Genomic DNA, 7766 nt, shown 5'->3' with positions numbered 1-7766 from the left:
GATATAGTAGGACCACTTCCAACAGCACCTGGAAACAGGAAGTTCTTTCTAGTAGCAACAGACTACTTCATAAAGTGGGTGGAAGCAGAAGCACTAGTATCAATAAAAGAGAAAGATGTGAAGAAGTTTGTCTGGCAGAATATCATCACACAGTTCGGCATACCTAAGGCACTAATATCGGACAATGGCACTCCGTTCGACGGTAAAATTTTTAGAGGCTTTTGTGAGGAGTACAAGATAGAGTTCTACAATTCTACACCGGCATATCCCCAAGCCAACGGCCAGGCAGAAGCATCAAACAAGGTCGTCATGGACGGATTGAAGAAAAGGTTAGAAAAAGCAAAAGGCAAACAGGCTGAGGAACTTCCTCATGTTTTATGGGCTTACCGCACCACACCTCGACGATCAACAGAAGAAACACCATTCTCCTTAACTTATGGCATGGAAGCAGTAATCCCACTAGAAGTTGGCCTTTCCACAATTCGAAGAGAAAATTTTGATCTAGACTTAAATGGCGAAGCCATAGCATTGGAGCTCGACCTTGCAGAAGAAAGAAGAGAAAGAGCACTGGTTCACATCGCCTCATACCAACAAGAGTTATCCAGGAAATACAACAAAACAGTACATCAAAGGTAATTCAAGATCGAAAATTGGGTACTGCGCAAAGTGATGGGAAACACCATGGTTCTGGGAGATGGCAAGTTAGGGCCCAATTGGGAAGGACCTTACAAAGTGGTTGGATTAGCAGGCAAGGGGGCATATCACTTAGAAGATGAGGACGGCAAAGCAATTCCCAGGCCATGGAACACTACCAATCTCAAACTATTTTATTTTTAGCTTTTCTTCAAAATACTTGTAATTTTTCTTTTCCCCAATAAAGCAAGTAGTTTTCTTTTCAGCATCAGTGTTTTTATTCTGTAAAAGTTGTTTTAGTAGGATAAGGGCATTGAAATAATGGTCGGCTGAAAAAACCAACACCCTTCCTAAGCCTAGGATAAGGATCCAGGCTGCAGGACGTTTGGTCGAAATAACCAAACACTTTACTTTAGGTTGGCCGGAAAAACCAATCTAAAGGTTGGTTGGAAAAACCAACACCCTTCCTAAGCCCAGGATAAGGATCCAGGCTGCAGGACGTTTAGTTGAAATAATCAAACACTTTACTTTAGGTAGGCTGGAAAAACCAATCTAAAGGTTGGCTAGAAAAACCAACACCCTCCTAAGCCCAGGATAAGGATCCAGGCTACAAGACGTTTGGTCGGAATAACCAAACACTTTACTTTAGATTGGCCAGAAAAACCAATCTAAAGGTTGGCTGGAAAAACCAACACCCTCCTAAGCCCAGGATAAGGATCCAGGCTGCAGGACGTTTGGTCGGAATAACCAAACACTTTACTCTGGGTTGGCTGGAAAAAACCAATCTAGAGGTTGGTTGGATTAAACTAACTCTTAGTACTCTTCAGTCGAAACAAGGATATCGGCTAAAGAGTGGTTGGCTGGATTAAACCAACTCTTGGTACTCTTTAGCCGAAGTAATGACATCGGCTAAAGAGTGGTTGGCTGGACTAAACCAACTCTTCGTAATCTTCAGCCGAAGTAAGGATATCGGCTAAGGAGTAGGTTGGCTGGATTAAACCAACTCTTAGTACTCTACTCTTCAACCGAAGTAAGGATATCGGCTATAGAGTGGTTGGCTGGATTAAACCAACTCTTAGTACTCTTCAACCGATGTAAGGATATCGGCTAAAGAGTGGCTGGCTGGATTAAACCAACTCTTAGTACTCTACTTTTCAACCGATGTAAGGATTTTCGGCTAAAGAGTGGTTGGCAGGATTAAGCCTACTCTTAATACTCTTCAGCCGAAGTAGGGATATCGGCTAAAGAGTGGTTGGCTGGAAAAACCAACACTTATTGTTCTTTAGCCCAGATAAGAATCAAGGCTAAAGAGGTTGGTAGGTATGACCAGGGTAAAGTATCTCGGTCGGGAAATATTGTGTTTCATTCAAATTGTAGTAAGAAGGCAAGCACAAACAGGAAAGTAAACCAAGATAACAGTTGGAGCAAATGCTGACTTCATTAAATTAAAAAGCAAGTACAAAGAGTGAGGCCTCAGCCCGGTTACAATTTGTTTCCAAAAAGAAGAAAAATACAAAGTCAGTTAAACAGATCATCAAGGTCGGCGTCAATATCAACTCGGAGCCCGGTTTCATTCGGCAGAACGGTCTAGGTTGGAAGAACGGTTTCAGTGGGCAGCTCGTTGATCAGGTCTTCCACCATTGGCTCCAACCGAACTGACTGATCGACAGGATCACTAACAGCCGGGGTATCTTTGGGCACGGTTTCTTCCTCATCATCTGAATCCTTAAGAAATTGTTGCTGAAGGGCAGCAGCGTATTCCGTCATAGAACTCAGAATAAAGTATGTAGGAGCGTCGAAGACCTCGGTCTCTGGACCGTGACCGAGCTTGTCACGACCCAAACCCGGCCCTATGGGTTTAGCACCGTAACCGGCCAGTAATCCGAGATTACCGAAGGCCTGCAGAACAGTAGAACAGTAAAACAGAGTACAGGGCCTGGCGGAAGCCAAAACAGTAAATAAACAATGTCCAATGAGCTGTGACAGTCTGTATGCAAAAAGACTTTCATACATATTTACATAATCAGTACAGAACAGTATGCACAAAATGTACAATCATTCAGACTAGGGACTCAACCCTTTACATCACAGTACAGTAAGCATTCGGTCTATACAAAATAGTAAGACAGTACAGAAGGGGAAATTGAAAAACACCCCTAAGCCTTAACATGATAGGCTCGGAACCTCGCAGTGAGACACATAGGCTGGCTTGACAAAACTGGAGTAACCCTGACGCTCCTAGCCGCGGTCTGGCGCCTGTACACCTACATATATATATGAGCAGTGAGCTAAAGCCCAGTGAATAACATAATGCGTAAAGAGGTTAAGAATGAATGTCCTTACAGTAATGAAAACAGTTCATTAAATCAGTATTTCAGTCGTTCAGTCAGTACAGTCATATGTGGTACATCCATTAGCATAACAGCACAGTAAACAGTAGGTCTTAAAAGACCGAGCAGTAAATGATGGCCATCAGTCAGTAACAGTAGTGGTTCCAACAAGGGAACCGACAGAGATCTCTGTAACAGTAACAGTAAACAGTAGGTGCTAAGGATGCCACAATACAGTTCAGAATATAGGACATACATTCATTCAATTAACAGTATTCAATTCAGAAACAGTACAGTTCAGTTGTTCAGAAAATAATCATTTTTGAACATATCTTTACACAATCGTTACTCACAGAGTTTGGGCTACAGTATGCTAGAGCGTGCCTCCCCAGTCGCCAACCCTGCACAGTTAACAGATTGAACACACTAAGCTACACAGCTGGGAAAGATAATAACTTAATCCCTAATTTGTCTCGGTGTGTTCTACATCTATATTCTCAATAAGATGTCTTAAACTAGGCCTAAGAATGCCTAGAATGGGATGAGGATGCAAAGATGTACTCAAAAAGCAATTTCAGAAGTTTTCAGAAAAACAGAGTCCCGCTCGAGCGCGGTTTTCCCCGCTCGAGCGGTCATGCAACAAAGGTACACGCTGGAGCGTCAACTTTCCCGCTCGAGCGTACTGTAAAAGTATTGGATGGGTGAAATCTCTGCTCGACGGATGCTCGACGCCCGCTCGATCGTGAGACACATGCCTCCGCTCGAGCTCCCAATACTCCGCTCGAGCAGACTGTAAAACAGTGCGGAGAAAATACTGGATGCTCGGATTCCACGCTCGAGCGGAAGTGCAAAATCTGGAAAACCCAGATTGCACCTCCAAGCCAAAAACCAAGTTTTAACAACTCAAAACTCGACCTCTTGGGCTGAATTTCCAGAAAACATTTGTAAACACATAGTTAAACATGATTCAAAACTCAACTTTGAGAAATCAAAGCCCAAGGGTGTTTAATTCAAACCCAATTTCAAACCATTTTTCAAGAACAAGATGAACATGCAAACATGCATGAATTCAAATCATTTTGAAGCTTCAATTTGATGCTCTAAGGAGCCAATTGATCCAAAAACAAGATGAAAACATGGACTATTACAAAATTATGGACATGCATGTACCATTTTATCATGAAATCAACTCACAACTCAACAATTCGAACATGCATGCATGAAGTATGCTCTATATCAACATGTATGAACTAATCCATGGCTCAATTCTCAATTTTGACAAGAATCATGCAAGAACAAGATAAACAAGAGGGTAATTACTCTACCTTAGGTCTCCAATACAAGATTAGGAGCTCAAATAAGCAATCTACACTTCAATTCTCCAAGCAATTCAAGATGAATTCACTCTAACTCCCTATTTCTCTCTCTCTAGTCGGTGATGTGCTCAAAAGAAATGGCTGAGCATATGTTCATATCAAGTATAAGGCTCAAATGTGTGTGAGATAGAGGTCCACTAAGGGTTAGTTTGGTAATTAAGTCCAAAACTTACAATCCATCAATATTTAATCTAATTTAATCATACCTAATCAGTTTTCAAATAAATTTATCATAAAGTCACATTAATTATGAGGATCATAAAACATCAATCAATTGCTGGTTTGGCCGCCGATAAAGCCTTCAATTAGCAGTTTAAACATAAACGTGAACAGATCAAGTAAACAATCGAACATATATAATACACTCAGTCAATTCAGTTCCAGTTTTCAGTCAGTCAGTTCAGTACTTTAATCAGTTCAATTATCAGTCATAATCAGTTCAGTTTGACGGTAATCAATGTTTATCAGTAAGCAGTGATGAGGGTTATTACAGAGCTGCCCTCCAACCGCACTTGAAGAAGAGATCCTTGGCAGCTTCACATTGTTTAATGTAAGTCGCCTCCCCCTCTTTGAAACCCCGGAGTTCGGCGTCATCAGCATCCTTCTTCAGCTGCTCTATCTCGGCGTTTTTCTTGCCCTCAAGTTTAGCAAGTTCGCGCAGATATTTATCTTTGATAACGACTGCAGCCTTTTGTTTTTCTGCTTCAGCCGAGCTGACAAGTCCGGTCAGACGACCATTCTCGGATTTTAGCTCTGCAATTTACTGCCTGGCTTGTTCTAGCTCAGTAGTTTTTTCTATTACTTCGGCCAGCGCTTGCCTTGTAGTCTTACGGAGTTCAAGCACTCGCTTATGAGCGATGTGACTCTTCTGCATGGCTTGCTAAAAGAGGGGGACTTGAAATTAAACAGAGATAAAAATAGTGCAAATCAGAAAGGTTAAACAGAAACAACTACTTACGAGCACCATGGATTTGGTGGCCGAGCGGATGGTCTTTAGCTCGGTCAAATTTTTGTGATACTCCATGTCTGCTGAAAGGCAAACACTCCTGGCAAGGTTGAATGCCATCATGTGATCCTTCTCAGCGACCACTAAGTCAGTATCCTGGATATCTCGGTTCTGGAAAGTCATTTTTGGAGCCCACTTGGAGGAGCTAGCCCGGTCAGAACGCTTCGGCTGAGGGCTCGGTGGAGGGCTTGGTGGAATGATGGTTTCATCTTCATCAGCAATGCGTTGCTCGGTTTGGGTAGTCTGGGCGCGCTTGCTTAGACGTGATGAAGAGGGTTGTTGAGATGGAAGGGCCACTGCTGTTTCCTGAGTCTGGTTTTGTGGCGGTACTTCGACTCGGTGGGTTTCAGTTAAGAGGGCCCTTACTCTGTTCCTTTTCGCCATTTCTTCTTCTTCGGTAGTACGAACTAGGTTAATTTGTGGCAAGTTGGGGTCCGGTTCAGGAGAGGCTTCCAGTAAGAAGTCTATTATTCTGGCTTTTCATCGACTGTTGTATCTGTACGTCGGTTCAAAATTCAGTAACTTGGCCTAACTTCTTTCAGGGTATCGTAGTGTGGTGCGAAGTGTGTTTAGATTGGGGTAACTGTATAGTGATTTAAGGTGGGCCGAATCTGCATAAAGAAGATAACTGTCAGTTCGGTTAAGGAATAGAATACCGAAATAAAGAAGAACATGCAATAGAGTCGAGATAATTATACCGGTGGTCCCTTTATTCCAGTTTATTCGGTCACCAGGAATCTGGGCTTCTTGGTCTTCGAAGTACCCAGAAACCCAGAAGAAATCATCGTCGTTTAAATCTTTATCTGGGGTATCTTTGATTCTTTTTTCTCGGCGGCGTCGTATTCTTAAATAATAAACCCAGTCGTCTTCTTTTGATCCAATGGAGTATTGATGAAAGAGCTCGGCTAGGCTGAGGTTAAGGCCAGCCCGGTGGTTTAATGCGGCAATGCCGTTTATTATACGGTAAGAATTGGCGGATAGTTGGGTAGGGCAGAGTTTGGTTTGCCTAAGGAATTCGCAGAGAAGGGGCTGTACAAGAAAACGCAGACCGCACTCTACGATTGAAATAACGTTAAAGGGGACAAAACCATGTTTTCCCCAGAGGACGGTGTCTAGCTCGGCCAGTGAAAGGTGGACATCATCAGGGATTTGGTAGTCCTTGCGAAATTCAGCCATTGCACCAGGGGAGTTAACTAAAAACTTATACTTTCCCATTTGTGGTTTAAGTTATGAATAAATAATACGTGGGTGTTAGCCCGGTCGGAGAATGGTGTTGAGTAGCTCGGTTGAGCGCTCAAAGGAGTGCCTGGGCAACCTAAGTCTGCAAAGTGAAAAACAGAGGTATTAAGCACAGATCGTGGGACCGTGCTAAAAGAAACACAAGCAAGATAAATGAAGTCCTAGCTCGGCTATGTGAAGTGCTTCGTGTCTTAAGCTCAGGTTTGGGCAAGGGGTCTTTTAACTCGGTTTTAGCAAGGGATTTGTTAGTTCGACTGAGCCTCTAGGGACAGCATTCTTAGTTCGGTCAGAGCTAAGAAGGCTGGTTTAGCCCTAAGTTGTAGCTCGGTCGTGGTTTAGACTTTCAGGCATACTATTGCGCAAACCTAGTACGGATCGATAGCTCGCCTAAATCAAATGAAGCAAAAGGTGGTTTGACTTGGTGAAACTACTAGTTCAGCATGAAGTGCTAGTCCGGTTGATAGCCTGGCTAGATTAACATCCACTACAAACAACTTCCTAGTTCGGTTATTTTATGATTTTGGATCAAAACTAGTGTTTCTCATATTATTTCTTGAATCCAAGTGGTTCTATTACTAAATGTTTGCAGAAAACACAGAGCTAAGCAGAAAATGGAAGCAGATAGTGTGTTTTGAAAAACATGTAACGTATTGCAAAGAGGGTGCGAAATCAACCAAAAGGAGTTAGAATGTTGAGTTACTTACCAGATTACGGCAGAAAAATCGAAGATGGAAGCAACGACAGTGAAGAACATAAACTCAGCGAGCTCAGGGGTTGAAGAAGTAGAAGCACAAAGAGAGAGAATGAAGGAGATGAATAGTGTAGTGGTAGATTCAAAATGAAAAAGTTTGTTTTGTGTAGAAGGAAGGACAAAAAGGACGGGACTGTTCAAATTTCGCGAGATACGAAGACGGCGTGACGGCTGCCTTCAACCAATGAGAACATGCCACGTGTCCTTAGAATGAGAAGCAATTCAGTTGTTGTGATTGAATAGATGTTTTTGACCGGACAGGTAGAGCTGACATGAATTTAGTTCGGCTGAAAAGGCTAAAAGAGTTTTTAACTCGGTCGTTAGACTAGAATTTTTGGTTCGGTTGGTAAAACAGGTAATCCCTATCATGCTACGCAGATGGAATTAAGGGGCAATTGAGAGGGTAATTTATATTTATAAATTGGGCCGAG

This window comes from Camellia sinensis, chromosome 6 (assembly GCF_055761805.1).
Source record: "Camellia sinensis isolate YWXY chromosome 6, ASM5576180v1, whole genome shotgun sequence".
Taxonomy (NCBI): Eukaryota; Viridiplantae; Streptophyta; class Magnoliopsida; order Ericales; family Theaceae; genus Camellia; species Camellia sinensis.
Note: the sequence above shows the minus strand (reverse complement) of the source record.